This window comes from Cupressus sempervirens, chromosome 8, assembly GCF_028749045.1.
Source record: "Cupressus sempervirens isolate cs-2001-9-10 chromosome 8, ASM2874904v1, whole genome shotgun sequence".
In the NCBI taxonomy this organism is placed as follows: Eukaryota; Viridiplantae; Streptophyta; class Pinopsida; order Cupressales; family Cupressaceae; genus Cupressus; species Cupressus sempervirens.
The window spans coordinates 178422540-178450119 of record NC_143125.1 but is presented as its reverse complement, the minus strand read 5'-3'; positions in this window follow the sequence as shown (position 1 = coordinate 178450119).

Genomic DNA, 27580 nt, shown 5'->3' with positions numbered 1-27580 from the left:
AACAAGCTTAAGACTTTCTTAAGCCAAGGAAAGTCAACAATCTCAACTCCCCTCAAAATATCCCAACCACCCAACAATGAATGCTCTTACAAAAGCCATAAAGACTCTTACAAGCTCTTACAAGCCATAATGAAGGGTCTTTATGAAGCTATTATCCTTTGAGCCTCCTTTGTTGACTCATCCTTCCCCTTTCCTCCATCCACTCACCTTGTGATATGTGTCAATCCTTGATTGGTGCTAAACAAGCACAATCCATGTGCTCCCTTTTGAGTGCATCCTAGCCCTCCTTAAGCTTTCATCTTTCCTTCCATCTTAGCCCTCCATCCCTCAAGCCCTTAGCCTATAAATTGAATCCCCTCCCAAGCCTTTTCAATCACAATCCATCAAGTAAAGTTATAATGCCATTTTGAAGCCAAATCCATACTTTTGCATGCATCCACACCAAAAATCTCAAAAATCTCCATTGATGCTAGTTTGAAGCTTGAGCATACATCCCAAACTAATCCATGAGACTCATCCCTAAATCAAGTGACTATCCTCATTGGGAGAGCTATTCCATGGCTCATATTCTCATTTGAGGGTTTCACTTTGTCTCTCATATATGTTATGTCTTTTATGCTAGTTAATGCTTTGTTCTTTTGATAGATTAGTATTACTTGCTAACATATTTCTCATATACAGATACCAATTGTTAAAATTAACCACAAATAAAAATAACAATTACATGCAAGTAAAAAAAATATCAGAAAATAATAAATCGCAAAGAAGAGAAAACAAAACACCAAGATTTACTATGGTTCACCCAATCCCTACGCTACATCCACCAAAAAACAAATCTAATATTGTTACTATCTAGTGATTACAACCTAATTACAATCTATAATCCCTTACAACTTAATATTGCCACAAGAAGAAATTATTGCATCACACATTATGAATTCCATAACCCTAAGCCCTTTTATACAAGATTTTTTCTGCTCTAGGGTTATAATTAATTACAACATGTCAGCTCAAAATTATCAATAAAATAGTGCCCAAAGAATTATGAAAAGTGTACAATACATTCTTGATTAGTCACCACATATCAACATGGTTTGCATCCATCATTCGTGCACCTAGAATCAAAGGCATGCATTATCAATTATAACTATAATTTGTATACACTACAAATAAACACTTTCCACAATATTTTCTTCTAATTACATGCTTCTCTTATATTGTGAAATGAGCACTCTAGTGACTCAAATATTGAACCAAAGATATTGTCCTTTTAAAAACCATCTTACATATTCATCTGTAAGTATTATGAAATATTATTGTTCTTATAAAATCATCTTACATATATTGTTGAAAGATGTCTTTTATGGGATCAAGAATCAATGCATTATCCAACATGGGAAATAGAGTTACATAAATAGGAGTAAAAAAAAAAGACTGACTAGAGAAAATTGATTGGAGAAACACTGGTATACACTAAAAATATTGGAGAAATAAAGACAATTAGAAACTCAAAAAAATAAATATACAATCGAATATATACCATACATATAAAATAAATAGAATAACACACCCATTTACATGGAATGAGAATAATATGAGTTTTGTGTGAGGGGGAAATATAGAGGAAATAATCATTGTACATAAAATTAAAAGGTTCTTTGGATATGTACAATTGAAATACAAGGATGATGGAGACACCTATGATGGTAGGTTTATCATTTCACATTGTATTTATAAGAAAGAGAAGAAAGTACACATTTATCTTGCATATCTCACACATCACATGTTAACTTATAGAAAGTAGTTTAAAACTTATACAAGAAATTAATATTTTGGAAGGATTCTCATTCCCATCTTCTTGTCCAATATTCTATAATTTTTGAAGCAAATATAGGTGTACTGTGTAGGATCAAGTCTCCTAATACCATAAAATATTTTCAAAAACTCAACTTTCTTGGGATCATCTAGATATTCATTTTCTCGAAGAGAAGTTATAATAGAAGGGACTGTTGGAAATATAAGAGGAGTAATTGAGAGGGTAGGGGTGAATTAATTACCACAAAAATAAATCCTAGATGCCTTAGAAGTCAATACAAATCAAAACCAAACTCCATTGTAACTTGGTAAACACACAAGAAAAATGTTGTAACTCTGTAAACACTGAATTAGCTCAACAAATGCTTAACATGAATATCTTAAGATATTATCTGTGATTGATGTTACTTTAACTTAGTTGTAAACACATTAAAGAAATAACATGAACACAATCAACACCACGATTTAACGTAAAAACCCATTTTGGGAAAAACCACCAATTGTAATGAGTTATTGATTTCTACTCTTCTAAAGTGAGCCCTATTAGGAGCCAACCTTGTTAAAGGTTGCAAAACCCATTGTTAGGTGAGACCCTATTAGAGGATTTAATCACCCTTTTAGGAGTGGCCTTGTTAGAGGTCTTTAGACAATTCAGTAGAAATACCACCTTGTTAAAGGATTTACAAATAGCTTTTAAGCCAACCCTATTAAGAAGATTTAGACTACTGCTACAATGGTTAAAGAGTAACATTGACATGACTTAATTTTTGATGCAACTAAATTTTTGATTATAGATCTCAATTCTATCTTGTATACTTGATCCTTTTTCATCAAATGTATCTTTTCATCTCAACAAGGATATTCTACTTATCCTTCTAATTCACTTCCTCGAAGCATCATCAAATCTTCATTTATGTTCCACACATTCAATCCTTAACTTGATCTTATATTTATATCTTACACATTATCAAGTCATCTTGAATATAACTTAGAATCATTAATATTCATCTCTTTAGTCAGCTAGAACCAATGAAAAAAACTATTTAACTCAATATGCCAAAACAAGAAAATCCTTCATTAGCTAACCTTGCTTGGTAGACACTAACTCAAAGTGATTTTCCTATGTTAACCGAGTGAAATTGGTTAATAATGCATATTCAAAAATTTTTTTTGGTAATTAATTGAGCTTGGTTAATGTTGGTTCCATCTAGCATTTCCTTCATTAACCAAGTGAGTTCGGTTAACAATTAGTTTCTGCAAACTTTACTTTGTCACCCAAGTGAACTCAGTAGATGTTTTCTTCTAAACTAGGAAAACTCTAGAATGCTTGGTAGACATATGAAACTATCTTCAATGCCCAAGTAAGCTTGGCATAAACTGACTGGCAATGATATGAAATTTTATGTAACATCAAAGAAAATACATAATTAATCAATCATTTCCAATAAGACCCCTCTTTGGCATTGATGGAAATACAACATGTCATAATGCAATGAAATTATAGAGAAAGAATAAAGTAAGGAACATATCCTTAGTTTCATTTTGATTCTCATCTATGAGAACTCAACTCCCTCTATCAATTTAACCTCTCTCTACCTTCAGTTCCTTCTTCTATCAACAAAACTATGCCTTCAGTATCTTCTTTTGATAGCAAACCTCTTCCTTTGATATCAGAACAAGTTCATTTTACTTGTTTGACATTTCTTTCTCTTCATAAAATTTCTATGAGATATGACAATAAAATTCTCCCTCTTTGACATCTCATGCTAAAGACAATATTCAATGAACATCAATGTACCTCATGTATTGATTCATTTGCAATATTCCCTTGTCAATACTACATCAAGTAACTGATCTTCAACATGCTTTGGTTGATGTATCACTAAACTTCATTTAGTGAGCTTCAGATAGGGGAATGCCCCCTAACTTACCTCTTAGATACAAAATGCTTCCTTAGGTAATGGCTTAGTGAATATGTCTACAATTTGTTCTTTAGTATTCACATATTCCAATCTTACCTATTTATCTTGTACCAATTCTCTCAAAAAATGATATTTTATAGCAATATGTTTCATTTTGGTGCATTACTGGATTCTTTGATATATTGATTGTACTAGTGTTATCATAGTTTATACCCATTGGATCCGTGATATCTATCTTCATACCTTCCAATAGTTTCTTGAACCAAACAATATTAGAACAATTAATTGTTGTTGTCACATATTCTACCTTTTTTGTGGATTGAGAAATACAATTATGTTTCTTGCTTGTCTAAGACACTAGTCTTTTACCAAGAAAGAATGCTCCACCATTGGTGCTCTTTCTTTCATCAACACTTCCTCCCCAGTCAACATCTATGAATGCTTTCAAATCCAAATTGCCTCCCCTTTTGTACCAAAAGCCATGGTCTTTAGTACTTTTTAGATATCTCATGATTCTTTTGATTTCCATCATGTGATTTTCTTTGGGATTCGATGAGAATCTTTCCACCATATGGATTGCTAATGTAATACTAAGCCTTGTGTGCTCTACATACTACAATTTTTCAATCATTGATCTATATGTGGTCTGATCTACCTCCTTGGGAAGATTATGTCCAGAAGATATAGGAGTTCTAAGTCATATTTAATCATCCATTCCAAATTTCTTTAGTATCTCCTTGATATATTTAGATTGAGTAATGTAGATGCCATCTTTCTTCTATTGGATCTGTAATCCAACAAAGAATTTTATCTCTCCAAACATAGAAATCTCAAATTCTTTACTCATTTCATCCAAAAATTACTTGCACAAGTCATCATTTCCTATAAATAAAATGTCAATCACAAATATTTCAACTACAAGAAGAGCTCATTACTCAAACATGTAATCTACTATTGAGTTCTTCTTTCCTTGTTTCTATCAACCAAACCAATCACTGTCAAACCTTGTAGACTAGGCCACAAACCTCATATCTAAATGCCAAACCTTAGATCACTCAACAAAACCTTGGTAATGAAGTTTCCTTCACTTCTACATTACTCTGCTTAGCTTCACATTCTGCTCTTTCTCTTCTAACAAACTCTTTGTATCAATATAATTCATGTCATACTTGATAAAGGAAAATATCCTTCCTTTATAGCAAGTCCTCAATCAATTATTATAGGACCACATTAAGAACATGTTACACTTAATGATAACATAAATCTTTCACCTTGCAACTTGAATATCTTTCTATACATGTAATATTATGGTGAATGAACTTAGCCACATCATCATCAATATGTCTTCTTCATGTCCTTAACCTTGATTTCATAGAATATTAACTTTGCTAAGAGATATAACAAGTTTACTAGAACATGTCTCTGTAAAATGAATCTCAAAATAGACATCATGAAAACTTACATAACTCCTTATAAACTTATCATTTCTTCTTATGATGTTAACTACATATACTAGATACTTTGAAGTATCTCTCATAACTTCAAATGGTTACAATACTAAAGTAGCCATCCATACCAACTTGATCTTTTCACTGTTCTTCTATCATATACCACAAAAAATTGCTATGTTGATATTGATGGAAAACTCAATCATGAATGTAACATATCATCATAGTAACATATCTACAATACTCCCCCATAGGAATATCATTAGGATTTATGCTTGCAACAATCTCCCCCTTTGGCATTGATGACAACATAGATGAAAAATATCTAGTTCCAAGAATACCAACAAAAGACTATTCAACTTACTTTTCAAATCCTCTTCATCAATCATTCTCCCCCATTGATATACCTCAATATTCTTATGCCAAACATACTATACTCATGCTAAAATTCTCCAACTACCATGCATACTACTTTACCATGCTATTTTTCATGCCAAACATCTCCTCCATTGACATAAATGTCAACGTTTCAACAACCAACTTTACTGAATCAAACTTTGTAACAACTAGTTTTTGCTTAGCTCAAGTGTCAAAAGACATTGTTCAAAACAACATCTAACATGAGTCCTAGATGACTCTATCCATCACAGATACTCCCCCATAAAGGAAGCATCAGTATTTAGTCTAGACAACAATGGTTCTTTGTTACACTGGATTGATGCATTCTTGCATCTTTTATTCTGATGTAGGAAGGGGCATAACCCCAAGCATACCTCACAAATACTCAAAATTCTCTTTAGGAAGATGCTTAGTGAATATTATCTACAACATGCACATTAGTGCTCACATACTCCAATCTAATTTCCTTTTCTAGAACTTTCTCTTTCTACATATGATACTTAATATAAATGTGCTTGGTCTTAGAAAGCAACACTGGATTCTTAGACATATTTACTGAGCTTGTGTTGTCACGATGTATGAAAACAAGTTCTTTGATTTTTATCCTTATATCTTTTAGCATCTACTTCATCTAAATGACTTGATTGCAATTATTTGCTACTGCAATATACTCTACTTCTATTGTACTTTGTGATGTACAATCCTACTTCTTTCTAACCAAGAAACCAATCTTCCTCCAAGAAAGAAGGCTCCACCACTAGTACTTTTTCTATCATCTATATTGTCTACCCAATCTACATCAATATAAGCACTTGGAGTGAAATCATTAGATTTATCGTACCACAATCCAAACTTAGATGTTCCCTTTAGATATATAAATATCCTTTTGACTATTGCAAAATGTGATTCTTTGGGATCAACTTGGAATCTTTCAACAATTCCAACTACATTTGCTATATCTGACCTTTTGTGAGTCAGATATTGTAATCCTCCAATCATAGATCTGTACTTCTTCTACTCAACTGTAGGTGTCTCATCCTTTGTAGATAACTTGTGTCCAATTACCATAAGTGTTCCAATGGGTTTTCATGTTTCTAAACCAAACCTTTTTAGTAAATCTTTCTAGTAGTTAGTCTAAGAAATAAAGATCCCTTCTTTGTTCTATACAATCTGCAATCCTAGGAAATATTTCATCTCTCCTATCATACTCATTTCAAATTATTTCTCCATCTCCTCAGAAAACTTTTCACTTTCTTCATCATTTCCTCCAAATATGATATCATCAACAAATATTACCAAAATCATCAAACCATCATCAATTTCTTTCCAATATAGATTACTATTTGTCATACCTTTTCTATAGCCAAGTTTTGTCCAACCTTGCATACCAAGTTCTAGGTGCTTGCTACAATCCATAAAATTCTTTCCTTAGTTTGCATACTATGTCCTTGTCATCTGTCAAAGGACATCCTTCAAGCTACTCAATGTATACTTATTCTTCAAGTTTTCCATTTAGAAATGTTGACTTGACATATATCTGATATACTTTGAATTTCTTCTGTGCTGCATAGGCTAAGAATAATCTTATTACATCTATTCTAGCCACTGGAGCATAAGTCTCCTCATAATCTATCCCTTCTTGTTGTGAGTAACCTTTACATACCAATCTTGCTTTGATTCTTACAACTTCACCTTGTTCATTGATTTTGTTTCTTTATACCCATTTAGTACCTATCATGTTCTAGTCTACTGGTGTAGGGACCAATTCCCATGTCTCATTCTTTACTATCTAATCCAATTCCTCTTTCATGGCTTGTTTCCAATAATCATCTTTACACTCTTCATCTACATTCTTAGGCTCAACTTGAGATATTAAGTATAGTTCTTCATTTACTCTAGTTTTTATTAACACACCTTTGTCTTTGCTTTCAATGATCTAATCGGATGGATGGCTCTTTATCATATTCTTTCCTAAAGTAGATTTTTCTATCTCATCTCTTGGCTCTATTGAAAGTTTCGAGGTTTGTTCCTACCATGGCTCTCCTTCATTCTGCAAATTAGTGTTAGTCTCAAGAAATATATCATGATTCTTTGGCTTAGTAACAACATCATCATTTGAATTGTGATCAACTATTCTCTCTTGTATCCCAAATTTTTCATTAGTTCTCACTTTTTCACTTTCCATAATAGTCTTAGTTCTCTAATATTTTTTGCAAAATGAATAACCAAGAAACATACCTTCATCACTTGTAGCATCAAACTTACCAATATTGACATCTTTTTTGATATAACACTTACTCCCAAAATTTTTGAAATACTTAACTCTAGATGAGTTACCAAACCATAATTTATATGGTGTCTTATTTGTGTCTTTCCTAACTTGCACTCAGTTCATAGTGTAGACTTTAACTTCTCTCCAAAATGTTTTGGATACATCATTCTCCTCTAACATAGCTCTTGCAAATTTTATACCTAAATTGTTCCTTCTCTTTGCAATGCCATTCTATTCAAGGGTTCTTAGAGCTTATAACTATCTTTTAATTTCGTTATTATGATTCTAGTTGATAATTTTTTTAAAATTATGTAGGCTGCATTTCTTAAAGAGAAATCTGAAACATTTGATAAGTTCAAGATATTCAAGAATAGGGTTGAGAATGAATTTTGTATTAAGATTAAATGTTTAAGATTAGATAGAGGAGGAGAATTCACTTCAAATGAATTTAACACATTTTGTGAAGATAGCTTTCACCATAGAATTGTTTAGTCATTGTAGGACCACTGAGATCTGTGTGTACAATCTCCAACTCTTTTGAGTGGTAAACTTCTTATTGGGAAATGAAGCTTTTTTATTCTTAGCCAAAACACACTCCTTGCAAATTGTGTTAGTATGCTTTACAATCTTCGGCAAATCTCGAACTAGAAACATTCTACTAGTCTTCACAATACTGTCAAATTTTATATGACAAAATCTTTTATGCCATAACCAACTATCATCTACCTTTCCAACCAAACATGTCATTTTAGTAGGATTCAACTGAAATACATTACCTCTAGATCTAGTTCCTATTCCAATTACTTTTCCATCTTTGTCTTTGATCATGCATTTCTTTTTTTTGAACTACAACTGATAACCTTTGTCTACTAATTATCCAACACTCAAATGATTGTGCTTTAAACCATCAACAAAGTCTTTGATCATGGATGTCTTTTCTGTGAACTATAAATGATAACCTTTGTCTACTAATTATCCAACACTCAAATGATTGTGCTTTAAAAAATCAACAAAGCATACACCCTTAGTGTTAGTTTTACCATAAAGAGTTAAAGATCCAATATCTTTAAATTGGCATGTTGCATTGTTTTCAACTCTGACAATTCCTCCATCCTAACTTTTGAAGTCAAAAAACTTGTTCATGTCACTAGTCATATGATGTGAGCAACCACTATCAATTATCTAATTAGATTTCTTCTCAACCCATGACACCAAAGCTACCTTTTCTAGACTTTCTTCTTTAATTTCCACAATTCCAATTGCACCATCACTAGAACTTAATGCTTTTTCATCATAATCATTATCCTCATTTGTATACAAACACTCTTTATCTTTTCTAGGCTTGTAATTTCCCTTATACTTTTCTGCTTTCTTTACAAAACTTAGATTCATAATGACCATATTCATCACAAGTCCAACATTTAATGATTTTCTTACCTCCTTTTTCTCTTTTTTCCAGAAGGGCTACTCCTTCTTCAATTTTTATGTCCTCCTTAAATCTGCTGCTACTAGCAAAATCTCCTCTAGCACTTGTGCTCATTAATAGATTGGGTTGAATATTTAGGGCATTGAAATATGTTTCTATTCTGGTGAATTCTCTAGACTACCTGAGCTCATTCTCAACTACTTCAAGTCTTCTAAGAAATGACTCCTTTATGAAATTTTTGGTACAAGATATCAACAACTATATCATCTAAACCACTAACTTAAATGGTGGTGTTAGAGTCTTTAATATCTTCCATATAACCTCATCATCTTCTTTGGTTCCTCCTTGAGTTCTAATACCTGCATTAATTTCTGATATCTTGCCAATATATGTTCTTGTAGATTCAACTTCCATCATTTTAGCATCTTGAAATGCACAAATCCAACTTTGTAGTCTCAACTTATTAGAATGTGCATCTCCTTCAAAACTATTTTCGAAAGCTTTCCAAATAAAATGGGAAGTTGCAAGTGATTTTACTTGATGGTACTCAATTTCAGGAAGTGTAGTCAATAGTGCTTCTCTAGCTCTCATATCACACATGAAAAGATCTATTTTTGCCTTGGTACAAGTTTCCAAATCCTTTTTAGCAATGATTGTCTTCTCTAATTTTGTTAAGATCCAATATCTCAGACCCATACACAACAAATGTGTCTTCATCTTTTCTTTCTAGCTATCATAACTTATTCCATCAAACTATGGACTATCTTTTGTGAACATGTTTACCATGGATCTCCCAAAGTTGTTAAACTTTACCTTCAAGGACCTAATTCTTTGATACTAATTGATAGAAACAATAGTCCACCAAGATAACTAGTGGGGGAGGGTTGGTGAATCAATTATCTAATAATTAAAACATTTATCTTCTTTAAAAAAACTTAACCATTCAACCAAAGTAAACAACAACCATAATAAAATGTACATAAACAATTACACTAGATATGTTGACTAGGGAAACCCTTGATCAGAGGAAAAACCTTAGTGGGAATGATTCCCACAAGATAATGTACTAATATAAATATTTTTTGTTAGAGGATGGACCCTATTAGGAGTCTATTACAACATTTAGTACATAGAGTCCCAGGTACAAGATTTTGAATCCCTATTAGGAGATTCCAACCCTATTAGGAGTTGTGGTACAATGTATGCAAGATGAGCCCACTACCCAAACATGCAATTTCAACTACAAGAAGAACTTACTACTCAAACATGTAATTTAGTATTGTGTTCTTCTTTCCTTAATTCTATCAACCAAACCAATCACTGTGAGATCTTATAGACTAGATCAGAAACCTTAGATCAAAATACCAAACCTTGGATTACTCAACAAAACCTCAACAATGAAGCTTCCTTCACTTTTGCATTACCCTTCTCAATTTGACATTTTGCTCTTTCTCTTCTTAAAAAGTATTTTCATCAATATAATTTATGTCATACTTGATAAAGAAAAATGTCCTTCCTTTATACCAGGTCCTAAAAACAATTCCATGAGTCAGCTGTTAGACCTTAATTGATTATTATAGGACCACATTAAGAACACATTACACTTTGTGATAACATAAATCTTTCACCTTGTAACTTGAATACCTTTCCATACACATAATATTATAATGAGAAAACTTAGCTAGATCATCATCAACATTTATTCTTCATGTCCTTAACCTTGATTCATAGAATATCAACTTTGCTAAGAGATATAACAAGTTTATCAGAACATGCCTATATAAACTCTATGTTAGAACAGACGTCACCAAAACTTAGATAACTCCTTTAAACTTAGCATTTCTTCTTTCAACATTAACTACATATAAAAAATACTCTAAAGTATCTCTCATAACCTCGGATGGTTAGAATACTTAAGTAGCTATTTCTACTAACTCGATCATTCTACTATTCTTCTATCAGATACCACGTAAAATTGTTATGTTGACATCAATGTCAAACTCAATCATGAATGTAACATATCATCATAGTAACATATCTACAATACTCCCCCATAGGAATATCATTAGCATGCATGCTTGCAACAATTCCCTAGTGTGTAGTGAATGCCATAACATGTTGTACCTCTAATATACCTCAAGATACATTTGGAAGCTTGCCAATGACTCTCATGAGGATCATGCAAGAATCAAGAGACAAGTCCAACTATAAAGGAAATATCAGGATGTGTGTGTGTGTGTGTGTCAGGTACAAAAAACTAACCATAATTTGTCTTTATAGGGTAAAATCCACTACAGGAGTAGAGCAAGTAGTAGATAAAATAACAACTAACTAAAAAGGTGTGTGGGTAGGCTTGAAATCAAGCATGTTGAATCTCTAAAGGATATCAAGAACATACTTTTTCTAGAGTATGGAAATCCCATCTGAAGATTGATCAACCTATAGGCCCAAAAAATAGTATAGGAGTCCAAGATCTGTCATGTCAAATTGCTCTCTCAATGCTTACTGAACACCCTATATCATGGAGACTAGGCTTCCTATGATGATGGGGTCATCAACATAAAACACAAGTATCAATTAGTCAGCCCCATGATGTTGAATCTAAACTATAGGATTGGAATGAAGCCAAGTGAACTGTGAAGCAAGCAAGAAGGAATCCATCTTCTCATACCGAGCCCTAGGGGCCTATTTGATATCATATAAAGACCTTTGAACCCAAAATAGCAATGAAGAGTCTAACACAAAACCATGAGGATTCTCCATATAGATCTCCTCATGAAGGTCTCCATGCAAAAAGATACTCTTCATGTCCATCTAAAAAATTGTCCATCCTTGTGAAGATACTAGAGAGAGTACAAGATTAATAGAATTCATCTTGGCAACAATAGTAAAGGTCTTGGAGTAATCAATACCCTCAACCTATGAAAACCCTTTGCAACAAGACGTGCCTTTTACCTATCAATAGAAACATCTTCAACATACTTGATATGGTACACCCAATTAAATTGAACCAAATTTCTTCCCTTCGCAAGAGGACAAAGATCCATGTGTGGTTCTTCATCAAAGAAGAGTACTCCTAATCCATATCCTTATCCCAATCTGAGTGTCCTATCACCTGTGAAAAACTCTAAGGATCATCTTAAATGGCATGACTTAAAAAGCCACCACCTATAGTCTAAGGATGAGTGTGATGAGTATTTGTAGGATCACCTACCAAAGGTCTAGCTACATCAAAAATATCATGAGCCCACTTGGGCACTCATGGAACATCTGTTGGAGGTGATGAAGGGGGATCAATATCAAGATCTTCCTTACTGGATGCATAATCCTATAGAGCAGTAGAGGAAGTACTAGGTAGTGAGGAAGAAGCTAAAGATAGAGGATACATCAGAGGATAAAATTCATCAAACTACACATCTCACCAAAACAAGACATCTCTAGAATCAGGATCAAACAACCTATCTGTCTTCACATCCTCATAGTAGCCAACAAAAATGAGTGATCAAATCTTCTTTTCCATGGCTTCCTATTGAGCATCTAGAATAAATTCCCAAGCCTCACTACCAAAAATGTGGAACATACAAACTTTAGGCTTTACATGAGTCTAAGTCTCCTCAGGAGTCAAGTTTCACAATGCCTTGTCAAGCATCTGATTCTGAATATAGTTGGTTAAATTGATAGCCTCAGCCCAAATTGAAAAACACATAGCTCAAGAATGTATCATACAATTGGGAATATCTTGTAATGTCCTATTCTTTCTCTTTGCTACCCCATTCTACTGAGGTGTATAGGGAACAAAGAACTGATGCTATAAACCATGCTCCATGCAAAAGTCTCTGAAAGAATGATTCACATATTCTCCCCATTTTTAGTGTGTATGCAATTGATAGAAAGACTAGATTGCTTCTCTAAAAATGTCTTAAAGATTCAAAAGGAATTAAAGACATCAGACTTGTAATTTAGAAAGTACACCCATGTATGTCTAGAGAAGTCATCTATTAAGGTGAGCACATATTGAGCAATTAAACAAGATGGAGTGGGGATTGACATAAGATCATTATGTATCAACTCCAATGGCGCCTTATCACATGTGGATCTACCTATCAAACTGGATCTCTATGACATTTTCCAAGTGCACGACATTGACACACACCATTAGTACAAGTGATTTGAGGTAACCCAATCACTAGCTCTTGTGTACTCATCTACTATAGATATCTATAGTTGACATGGCCAAAATGCTTATGCTAAAGCTTGCTCATTATGCCTATGTGAGAAATTAGAGAAACACTTATATAATTAGAGCTCTCAAAGCCATCAAATTGATATAGTTGAGATTAAAGATCAACACTCCCTATAGTGATAACTAAGTCAAGATCATGGAGATCTCGAATAACCACATCATGTGCTGAGAAGTCAACTATCTTTCGAGAGCTTGAATGACAAATCTGAAAGATAGACAAGAGGGTCATAGAAATTGCTAGAACCAAGGGAATATTATATAGTGAACCACCTTGTAAAGAGAGTTTTTGAACCTACACTAGTAAATTTGGGCCTAATTTGCGATGCAAAAAGGTCTCAATTTTGACACAAGTTGGTTGCTAAAGCCACCAAAGTCGTCGTTGGACAAATTTGGTCAGTTTTCTGCCACATTCATTGCGTGTTAGAATTTTGACTACATAAACGTTGATTTACCGACACAAATTTTGTCCATTTCTCTATCCAACCTAAACTGTTATTTTCCCAATTTCGACGTAAACTTGCCCAATTTTGAGTTGGAATTCTGACGAAAAACCCTTAGCTTTTGACGTCGGAGCCATACTCGCGACGTAAATGGTGCCAGTTTGGTGTCTCAATTACGATGAAGATTGGTTGCAATTGAGACCAACATATGTCACAATTGAGACGCTTTGTCCCAATTTTTTTTAAAGCTTTGCTCTCATAGGAGCGTTCAAAACTGTACAAAACTTTCTTATAAAGCATAATTGCTTAATGCATGAGAGTCAAGGTATCATGCACATTTCTCCCTCCTCACCATTGTTTCATTCGTCAAATGATTTATTTTATACAAAACAATGGGAAGGAGGAAGAAATGTGCACGATATCCTATTTCCACTAAGCAATTATGCTTTACAACTCAAATTTTGTGGAGTTTAGAAGGCTTCTATGAGAGCAAAGGCTTTGCAATGATTGGCACAACGCGTCTAAATTTTGGTTCCTATAGGAAAGAATAAAATTAGGAAATAATTATTTATCAGGAATGAAAGCCAATAATTTCATCTATTTTTCAAACAGATAAACGTGACAAAAAAACTTATAGTCCCAATCACATCATCATAAGAGCGCATATATAACTATAACTATAACTATCTAAAACCAACATAATTTAAAAATATCCACAATTCAAATATTATCCCTTGATGTTTTCTTTAATAATGCTCCAATGCCTTAGGGCATTTAGTTAGAAACTTCAAAATTAATGCTATCAAGTTAGATGTCATTTAATAGCCACCAAGGATAAGGTCCATAATAAGATTCAATATCTCTTCATCCATAATGTATATTAATGCTATCAAGTTAGTTGTTATATTAATAAGATTCAATATCTCTTCATCAATATACCTTTGGTTCTCGATGGAGATGTGCTCCAATCAATAGGAAACGTCATCATGAAGCAGGAGGTGAGGTTGAAGGATTTTATGGAGGCATTCGGAAGTTAATTATAGAGGAAGAGATTTTAGCCTGGAAGAAGTTGTGGCCAAAAGAATTGCTAGAATGATTGATTGTTACATTAGAATTATCTTCATTTAACATTAAAGTTGCATGCATATTGGAATGGCTGACATTATCGTTAAGTGCATTTGATGATAGCACATTTTTTTAGGATATACATAGAGAATGTCAAGAGTGTTGTTGACAACTTTTGTATTTCTTTTGGCTTTGACATTGATGACTGTGTTTCAACTGTTTTGGGCTAATATTTGCTTCACAAATGGCCGATGTATATGAATCTTGTGCCAATAGAATGAATTTTGTTGAAGTTAACCATAATGTATACATATATTTGTAATTGTTATAGTCAGGATGACAACTGTTGCAGTTCACTTGCCCATTGAAGAGTTGATTTTTTTATGACGGCACAACAAAATGTTCTGAACCATAGATTGCTTATCCTAAAAATCTTTCATCATCCTTTGAAACTGATCAATAATAATGCAATATATTGTATTATTAACTGTTTAAATTATTCCTGCAAATGAGGAACTTAATATAATTTGATTGAGCAACCTTACATTTTGTACGTCACCATTTTGTATTATACTTCAAACAAAAAAACGATGGTGCCATGTGATCAAGACAACAAAAATCTCTATGGAATGTACAAAACTTGGCACTAGACTTCTTCTCCATCTACGAGGCATTCAATGCTAGAGACAAAACCTTGTATCTACTCCACAAATAATGTGCTTACTAAAGTTGATGTGGCAGAAAGTTCTCATAGGTTAGTTCTAATCAGGTCTGGTGAATAATATGTGAAAACATCAATACAACCAAGGCACTAATTTTGCCCCATTTTCCTCATGTATGATAGCATTGAAGAGAAGCTCAGATAAAAAGAAATTAGTAGTATGGATTAACTTAATAGTAGCAAAAATGAAGAGAAAAGTTGTTGGCGGTGAACTACTTAAGCTGCAAATACAAGAAAAAGACTGGTTGCAATGTATGGGCCATCCTAAGTGGCAGAAATGGTCATAGTATAGTGAAGTTCACAGTTTCAATTAATCTAATTTGTAATTAAAAAGAAATTTCACTGTATGGAAATATGAGGGCTTCTTTTACAAACTTTTTTTCATTTATAAGAATATTAAGAAACTTTTTTTGTCAAATTTTAAACCAAAAGGATTGCATTGAGCTAATGTTTGAAACTCTACGAAGAGGAAATTGAACTAAGGCATCCAAATCTTAACACACTATATTATAACAATTTCATAGTTAAGAGTTGTGCTTGTAGACAACATCCAAATCTTATCTGGTGGGTGCCTCTCATATTAAATTTTAAAATTATTTTTTTCTAGTTCAACATGGAATGACCTTTCATGTTGGTTAGTCTACTAACCCTAACTCATCTCATCTAGGTCATATCAGATCTTGATAAAGGCTAGTTTGCAAAAATTTAACTTCTAATAGCTAGTTTGTAAAACTAGTTAAAATAACTTATTAGTAATACAATTATCTTCATAAGGAGGTCTAATTTTCATTCTCAGTGCAACACTCACCAAAATATGTTTTCAAAAGGTATTTAAACAACAATTAGATCTTGACAAAATTAGATATGAAAGTGGAAATGATAATCAGGTCATGTACCTCTTCTTCATCTCGTTTGCGCTTGTTTTCCTTAACCTTTTCGTGAAGATTTGCAATGTACTTATCAAATATCTCCTGACAGAAGCTTTCATCACTAATTGCCCTGAATATTCATATCCAATATATTTATAGCTACTACTAGTGTAAGGTACATGATAACTACCTTTAATTACTCACAATAAGATTAATTCCTAATAGTGGCTCTTTTACCTATATGCTTCCGCATCTTTGAGAAAAGGTATGCAATCCTCCCATTCTGAGGAAGCAACAATTTCCTGAAATGGAAAAATAATATATAACTAATTTATCGTTACATAGATAGAAATTCATTTATGATAAGAATAGAAATTCATTCATATTCAGGATTTTTAATGTACAAAACTCTGTGAAATTTTACTCCAGGTGTAAAAGTAGTAGAGGAAAAAGAGACTGCATTAGAAGGATTTTTTCCAAAATGAATAATGTAAACCTTCAGAGAATAAAGCAAAGCCATGAAATCATTTGCCAGCCTTTCCCTCCTTTTTGCTTCTTTCTCTTCCTTTTCCTTTACTTTTTCAATCACTTCTTCAAACACAAGCTACAAGCAATACACAGGATGTCAGTAAGACCTAACAAAATCATATATCCCAAAACAACTTGCATTACTTTCAACATTTGCAATTGTTTCAGTTTAACCTAATAAAAATCCATTATCCACTAATGAGAATAGACTAATGCATTTGTGATAGCGATTCACTTCCAGCAACTACTTACCAGTGCAAATGAGTCAAAACATAATATAGCTGATGCAATGATCGAATCAGTTAGGAACCAGAGTCATATGGAACATAAGGATAAGATCCTTGTTTGTATAAATAGTAGTTACTGGGAACATAACAATATGTGACAACATTGTTCAAAGGCAAATACCAAATAATTTTATTCTGAAGTCTTCTGTAGCTGAGACAAAAAATCTAGAAATGTAACCAAAACAAACCTTAAGATTTGTTTCAGATGCAACAGCCAAATCATATAGTTCCCCAATGGAGGCTTTGAACTTGTCAAGAGTCCATGCTGATGTTACTGCGAGCTATAATCATTACATCAAAAATATTACAATATATTTTACATCCAATGGAAAATCCTAAAGCACAAAAGGCACACCTTTCCTGACTCCATAGCATCTTTTATGCTTGATTTGTCCTCCTAGTACTGCCAAAGGTACATATTCAAAAAATGGTTACATCAAAGGAATCAAACATACATTTCCTTGAGTAATAATGATTGCAAGCCTGATTGTGAAAGTGCAATTAAATCCTGCAATCAAATCATTAAAATATATGCAACTTTCTTACCTGCTTTTTCATCCCTTCTGCAACATCTTCAAACAAATCCTTGGGTGGTGAACCAGATGTATTTGAAGTAGGCTCTTTGCTTTATGATCCTCCAGTTCTTTGCTTTATCAAAGAACTAGAGGATAATAAAGCAAAGAGCCTACTTCAAATGAAGTGTATCTTTGTTGTAAGCAGGCTAGTTGCTTTATGATCCTCCAACAATCTTCGAAATTCATCTCGATTTTTACATTCTTTTTGGCACAGTTCTTCCTACATTTAAAAATATTCAAGTCATTCCAATATACAAAAATAAGACAGATGAAAACTATGGAAGCACACTACTCTCTCATTCTAGACAACCTTTTGAATTGTTTGTACTTCCTCCTCCTCCAAATCAGATATAACACGTCAAAATTTTAGGATGTTCTCAGGTCATTAGGTATGACAGCTTTTGGAAAGATAAGATGCCCATAACCGAAGCCATTATCCACATAATGACAACAAACTATTCATCAATCAAGATAAAAACCAAACAACTTTCCAAACACAGGCATTTCACAGCTATGCCATCTCTAGTGCGCCTTCCAAATTCAAGTACAACAATATTGGTTCTAAGATTACACCAAAAGTAGGTCCAAAAAAAAAGTCAGATAAATTCGTAGGTTAACATGTGTATTCAACACAAGATCACAATTTCCTATAGGCAAGACTTTAAGATAGAAAAAAAAGAATTTGAATTTGAGAGTTGCTGGGATACCTTGCAAAGTCATTACAATTTCAAAGATTCTTGACTTCAGAATTCATAAAAGAAATGGAATAATGTTTTAAGGAAGATCAATTGGGGTTATAAAACCCAAGCATGAAATTGAGGAATAGGACAAAGAATGAAATGTCATTAGTTTATCAATCTAATTTCGTGTTCATGTTTTCTGCTCACCATAACCTTCCTACCCATCTCAAATATTATAATGTGAGCAAATGTCGAAAACTCACCTTGGTTGAGCGACTTTTCCACCCTTTTGATTCCCTCCACTATTGAAAGAACTAAAATATATCAACAAATTAAGTGTTAGTGAAACTACTTGAACAAATGAAAGGGAAAAGTTAACAAATTTTGTACAATCTAAGGGATTTATTGTGAATTAAGTAGACTTCAAGATCATTTGATTTCTAACATATGATAATAGATCACACTATTGAAACATTGATATAACAAGCATACAATATATTGAAAAATAACAACAAAAAGCATTACATATTGTAAAAACAATAATATGTACCCGAGATGCAAGGGGTGAGGATGCCATCTCCTATAACCATACAAGTCCCAACAAGGGCTAGTATTAACAAACATCTCTTGGCAAAGTTACTTTGTTCAAGAGCTTCCTTTATCCTAATGGCTCTATTGGGCTATCTACCTGCAACTTCAAGTGTATATGAGGAGAGTTTCCTATCTTCTTCATGGTGATTGGGTATCATGCTGACATTTACATGGTGGAAAATTAAAGAATAAAGAGAAAACATTCCACCTACAAAAGAAACCATCCCTTTAAACTTAGAACACATGTTTTCACATCAAAAAGATCAAACTTTGACCTAAAAACAAAGTGAAACTAGAGCTGTTATAATCTTACCATCTCCATTATCATTGGCCCACAATACAATAAAGATGTATTTGATGAGGGGCAAAAGAGTGAGAGAATATATGATCAAAGACAAAGCCCCAAGAACGTCATCAGGATGTTTGATGCCATTAGGAAAAGTACTCGCATACACATAAAGTGGTGATGTTCCTATGTCCCCATAAACCACACCAATACTCTGAAATGCCAATTGCACAATTGCAGCCATGCTCAACATCTGAGAAATAGGATTTGTCATAAAGTGATGTTAGAATAGTTACTAAAATGGTCATAAATTATGTTGTTATAGTAAAAGAATACTTTAACTTAAGAGAAAAAAACTATACAATATTAAAACATGATATCGTGCTTTAAGAACTAAAAAGGTACCTGTAACAAAGAACTTCATTTTGACTTGCTAATTGGTTGTCACTATTAACTATAAGCTTATCTTTAAAGTTTGAGCTTCACTTGGTTTCGAGAATAGTTAAACATTCTCTACTTAACAGGGCCAACCACGTGAAGGTGGAAGCTCATTTGGCCCCTCCCCCCGCTAACATCACTCTAAATTCCCCATTAACATTTAATAACATTCAATTCATCCATTTTTGAAATAGAACATTCAATCATTATAATCACATGATAAAATTCATTAACACATAAAATTCATAAACACACAACATGCACGAATAATTCATTAACACGCAACATTCAAGAGTAAGTCATTCATGAATAATTCATTAACACAATATTCATTAACAATATTCAAGAGTAAGTCATTCATGAATAATCATCTCTTTTTTTCTTTCTTTCTGTTTCTTTTTTTTCATAAAATTTCTAAGAGGAATATCAATGTCCTTGTTAGGATCCCCCTCCTCTACTGGTTCTAACACATGTCTCCTCCTCATCCGTTCAAGAACACCATGAGGCCGTTGCACCAAAGGGGGGTTTGCTACAATAACAAGTACTTCATGAGGTTAAATTCCCACCATTTTATATTAGTGAATTACGAGTTTTTATTTAAGTAAAAGAACTATAAATCAAAAAATTAATTTAAAAGAACAAAACATAGATTTTCTTTACCTGAATGTGCCACATGATCTACCTACTGATCAGTCTGAACATCCTCTAGCACTCGTTCAACACAACATGATTCTATATCCTCAACACAAAAAGGTTACACCAAGTTCAATTAAAGATGTTAAATTGTATTAATAATTACATAATTAGTTTTAAATAACAAATGAGCACCTCCATCGATGGTATGATGCACATCAGGGGCTTCATGGTGCTGCATATGATTTGTATCAGGATTAATAGGCTGCATTGCAATGTCATGCACATTATTATCAAATAAATTTTTGCTCAAGTATTCAATTTCTAATATATTTTTTGGAATATTTACCTGTGCACATGATGCAAGAGACTGTTTGGTTGGGGCAATGGAAGCTTTCTGTAGACGTTCAGCCACCGCTGCATAGCCTTGCTTGAAGGCAATTTTTTTGTGTTCTTCTATGGCCTCCAAATTAAAATCAATGCCTTGCTTTTTTTTATTAATTAAAAAAATTATTTGCATTTTATAAATAATTTTTCTTTGCAATTCATTTATTGCTACTTACAACGCGTGCTTTGATTTTTGAATATCCCCCAGAGCCAAGTTTGTGCTGCCCAACCTTTTCCAGCCTCGCCTTTGTTGCCTTTGATGTGTCCTACAACCTATGAAAAGTTTGAAATATGTTAGATGATATAAAGAGAATACTAGAATCATTGTGGAAATATTTACTTCACTTGGGTTTGATGTCTTTGGAGGAAAAAATGTGCCATATGTATGGGTTTGATTTCCTAGTCAAAATTCATGGGATATTTTACTGAGATCCTTGAGAAAGCACATATAGTTACAACTCTAGGAAGTGGGTTTGGACCCGTAGGTGAAGGTTTTATAAGGGTGAGTGCCTTTGGTCACAAAGAGAACATATTAGAAGCTTCATTTGTCAATATATCTTCATTTGTCAATATATCTTATGTAGGATTTATGCCCAGATTGAGATTGAGATTTATAAGCAATTGTGTCAGCATATGAATAACATACCTTTCATATTTACAATAAGAAAAATTAAATACCAAAATTGAGGATTATGCGTGGTAGTATGTTGGAGAAATAACTCCTATTTTAGGGATTTCGACAAAACAGCATAGCGAGAAATATTGAATTCAAAAGGATAAGAATGTGAAGGAACAAGAGGTGTAGGTGAAGGTTCAAATCACATGAAAAGTCATTTGTACACACTATGAATTTTGTTGTACATTATGTTGTATTTTAAGAGTGCTCCCCCAAGGTAGATGTGTTAGGCTTGGTATTTTGTCTCTTTACTTCACTGATATATGTGTTTGAATTAGTCTACACACAAATAATTAACATGTTACCAAAGATGATATGCCTTTTGTGAGCTTGTAAAGAGCTAAGGAACGGAAGAGAAAGATTGGAAGCAAGGTGATATCAGGAAAAATATCTTAATGAGTTTCCATCTTTATAGTTTCTACAGGATAAAAAGCAGGGATTCCCTAAAAAGGATAATCTATTGGTTGGGTATAGACAGATAATCCATGTGATCAAAGCTTCAACAACAACGAAAAATAATAAAAAAGAAGAATGGATTTTAGATGTGGTGGAAATGCTTAGCTTTAAATTCTTTAGGATTCTTAGACTACATTTTTATCTGAAGATAGAGATTAGATTTTGTGATGCTTCACACTTAAATCTGATGTATAGTGTATATGCACTTCTTTTTTGATATGCAACAAAGCACAAAATGGAATTGATGAAAGTATAAAATAACAATCACTAATGACAACATTATATACTGTTATCATAGTTAACAGAATACTACAGAATATGGGATTTGATATCTTCAATGATGGATTTCATTAGGATTTACATGTAGATTAAGTGTAGATTTGATGCACACATGACCCAAAAGAAAATAGGGGATAGGAAACTCAAGATAGTGAGCAATTATTGTAAAACAAAGGGAAAGTCAACAAGTATAGTGGTCAAGGTGTTGTCTATTTTTATGACTCAAAATCTAACATGGTACATCATATCACAAGATTCAGTTATCACAACTTTGAGTAGGAATTTCTTAGTTGAATTAAAGTTTGAGTTTAGTGAAGATAAAATTTGAGAAAAGAACCCATAGGAGACATAGGCTCTAAAATTTGTCACTAAATATGAATAAAGGGCTTCATTTTGTCAATATATCTTATGTAGGATTTATGCCTAGATTGAGATTGAGATTTATAAGCAATTGTGTTAGCATATGACTTACATACCTTTCATCAATCAACAGATTAAATTAAGCTAGTTGAAATTGTTGATACTGAAGTTGAACCCTAAATTTTCTCATTAATGTACTAGTAGTTAGTACTATTGCATACCTTTTTGGATTTGCTGGTGCACTTTCTTTTGGTAGACGTTGCCCTTTCTCCTTTGCATCCAAAATGAACTCATTCCAGTCCCTCACTGAAATAAAGGGAGGACGCTCGCACTTTGTGTTGTGGACGAGGCTCTTTCTATATGTGTTCCTCACAACCTTAAGTAGTCTAGCAACTTTTTGTAACAATTTCTTACGATCTACCAAACTCATGCTCTATATCTTTGATGAGCTCATCTTTTAATTTTTGAGATTGGTAGTTCCACCTTTTAAGGAAAAACACAAAATTGTTAGATATAGCTAGTATAAGAAAAGACTCGAATGAAAGGAAAAATGTTGCACCAATTAATGATATGAAAAAAAATAGTGGGATAAAATTAGTTCAGTTATGATGTACAACAACCTAGTATGTATGGTGAGCCCGAATCTTCACAGTGTGAGGTCATAAAGCCTCCTATAAAATGTATCGTTTCCTGCAAAAAATGTCATGGGATAATTAATAGTAAAAACCATTAAAATGAATCATATGAAAGAAGACTCCCACTTTTGGTTCTTTGTAGAAAAATTAGTTAGTATCTTCTACTCAAAGCATGGAATTGCAATGTACCAAATTACTAAACTAGAGAATTATTGGTATAGACAAAAGGTCATTGATAATTTAGATGATCCTACCAAACCCCTAATAAAAAGGAATTCAAGAATAATTAAACAACTTGCATAATATGACACACTAAAGGTCATGAGGCATCACTCCACATCAAAAGCCCTTGCATTCACCACTTCCTATCATGTTTACATCTTGCAAGAAAATCCTTATTACAATATAAAAAATAATTATTTAAAGTACCTGAAAGATTAGGACATTTCAAAGGCATTAATTCATTATGGTCAATCAACAATGATGTCTCCATAGATCCCGTGCTAGAAACACAAGTAGCTCTAGGAAATGATGGTGAATTATCACCAATAGATGTACTATGATCCACATTTGGTGGCATACCAAATGGTGCATCTCCTACCACAAAAAAAACAATACACTATGTGATACATCCCAAGATTAAAGTACATATTATCAACTCATAATTAACACAAAAACAAATATAGAAAAACAAGGATTTACCAGCTGGATGTCCCCTTGTTGCAGACATTGCAGTCGGTAATCTCGTACGGGCATCCATCAACCTCATAGGAGTCTCCTGCACTAGATGACTTGAACAATACATTGTTAGCAAAGACATTCTGAAATAATAAAAGTAAGAGTTAAGAAGTTTTGAATGTTCAAAATAAAAAATTCCTTCTAACTTGTCAACTAAAAGATTATTTTACCAGTGGCAGCCAGAACTCTGCTACTACCGCCCTCACCACATTGTCCTTGACCACGTTCTAGATCAATTCCCTAAAATTCCTGTATAACAAGAATTTAGTAGTTAAAGTTTCTTACAACTCTTTAAAAAAATTGCACCAATAAAGTATTTTTGCACATATTACATATTTTACTTCACAACATAAAAGATTATAAAATATAAATCTTTATTGAACTTTTGTTATAACTAAATATTCATTGGAGCTTACTTCATAATGCTGAGCTTGCACTTTCAATTTTGATAGCCTCTTCCTCATCTCCTCAGGTTCCATATTTGCCTCATCCAAAATTTTCATTGCTTCTAAATTAATTTTCCTAATTTTTTTCAACATTTTTGTAAAATTGGGAGTATCAGCAATATTGGCCTCATCAGAATGCATAGCTAGTGGCTTGGTGGTCACTGCTATTGCTTTACCCTTATCCTGAACATCAAATTGTGAGAGGAATATCAGTAAAACTATCATAAAAACTCAAAAACTGTAAATAAAATAATGTCATAATATAACATTTTTCAACTATCTAATTTGTACAATTTCAAAAAGGTTTACCCTCGTTGAAGAAGGGGTGGGAGTAGCATCCTACTGACCTCTATCATCTGTCGATCCATATCATCCTGTCACAAAGATTAAACATAAAAAATTCAGCTAACTAAAAGCACTAGATAGCAAAAAAAAACTTATTAACAAAATGGTAAATAGTACTTACAACCCTCATGATAGTAACATTGTTTGTATCTATGTGATTTAAATGGTAATCAATTAGCAGTTCTTCCCCTGCACTTATTGATTTTATTGCACAAACAAAAACTTCATTCGCCTCATGCACCTCAAATATGCAATTGGGTTGCTTACTAGTTGAAGCAGGTCGCCTACTATTTATAAAACCTACAATATTACCTATTTCTTTTGGTCTCCCATCAATGTTCATAGAAAATCTTTTACTTTGATCATTTTCTTTTCATTGTATATAATTAGCTGATAGCCCATACCTACACATACTTTTTTTATATCGAACAATCCGCATCCAATCATTGTAATTGTAACATGGACCGACATACTTAAACAATTCAACAACTTTGTTGTAACATACCTTTATCCCATCCATGGAAAATAGGCCCAAACCATGTAATGAGGATGGAGCAATGCGATATATCCTCTCATTAACACAAAAATCTATGTTAATTGGAGGTAGCTCATTGGGTATCCATTCTTTCTCAATGTGTGAGTACCAAAAGGGCACCTTGATGTTGCCTTTGGTCTCATCATCATAAGAACATGACCCCCCATTAGCAAGGAAAAATTGCATGCTTTTATCAAATTTTTTTCTATTCTTTTGACCTCTAGTTGATATCCCTCTTTTAGCCGTACTACATGTAGAGCTTTCATCTACCATTTCCTCATTTCCCTCATTTGATGTAGATAGATCTGACAAGTACCTATTTGGTGGGTCCTGCAATCCATCTAATGGAAAGTGAAAGTGACATATATAAAATGTAGTAAGTTGAAAGTGATTATACAATTATATTTCTATATGGACCTTCTTTGTCTATATATACATTATATGATTATATAATGTCTATTTATAACATACGTGCTCAATGATAAACAAGAAGAATATAAGAAAATTATGTCTATTTATTGACTTATACCTGTTGATCCATGTCACTGTGCACAATCCATGCCAAATGGGTCAAATCTCCTGTAGTCAATTGACTGTTTGCAAAAAGGGTGACAATCAGACACAATATAAACATTGGTAATTATAAATAACCTATGTTGTAATCATTAGAAATGAAGACAATAAATATGTAATTAAATTTCTTGAATATGTTAATCATTTACCTTAAGTTAGGTAAAAATTACATGATACACGTTTGCTACAAATAACTTAGAAGACAAAATGAACAATAGGCAACATCGTAAACATGTCAACAGAAGGGGTGATGATGTACCTATAGTCAATTGACTGTTTGCAAAAAGGGTCATAATCAGACACAACATAAACATTGGTAACTATAAATAACATATGTTGTAATCATTAGAAATGAACACAATAAATATATAATCAAATTTCTTGCATATGTTAATAATTTATCTTAAGTTCGCTAAAAATTACATGATACGTGTATGCTACAAATAACTTAGAAGACAACATGAACAATATGCAACATCATAAACATGAACAAATTTACCATATATATGGAATGCAAGATCATCAACAGAAGGGGTGACAACATTTGTAGTCATTGATTATCTTCTTCTTCTTCTTCTTCATCATCATCATCATCATCATCATCATCGCCATTATCACCATCATCATCGCCATCATCATCGCCATCATCATCGCCATCATCACCACCATCATCACCATCATCATCACCATCATCATCACCATCATCACCATCGCCATCATCATCATCATCACTATCATCATCATCATCATCACCATCACCATCACCATCATCGTCATCACCATCATCTGCTTCTTCATCATCTGCTTCTTCATCATCTTCAATATCTTCTTCTTCCATAACATTATACTTTATCGGCCTTCCTCTTGGATCATGTCTAACAACAAATGACCAACCCTATTTATTTGGAACCTATGAGTAAAAAACTTGCTCACATTGGCTTGGAAGAACATAGGGCTCATCTCCAACTGGCTTAAATGACCTTGTATTGATAATTGTAAATCCATTATCATGTTGAATAACTATTCTATCTGGATCATTTTGATTTAGTCGTAACCTGTACCATTTGACGATGAATAGAACTACTTTGAAGGTGTTAAATTTACACTCAATTATATCATCCAAGATGCCATAGTATTGATTTTGAGATTGTTGAGGATGTATGTCGCTTCTAGATGATATATTGGTGACCTCAAAAACTGCAATTATCCCAGAATCACAAGTTTTCTTTGTGTCATCCAACCTTTTTATGCGGAATTTGTGGCTATGATAGTACATAGCTTTGTGGTACTTGACCTACTATTTTTGAAGTCTGTGTAAATTATTTGCATCGTGAGTTGATACGAAACATATGTCAAGTTATGATCATTAATAAATTTCTACGTACCTCTCCACCTCTTAAACCATTTACTAGATCAACTACCATCGGCATAACATTGGAATCTCCATTACGATGAGCTTCTATAACCAATGAAGCAACACCTTCCCACATTAATGAGCAACCATTTTGTTGA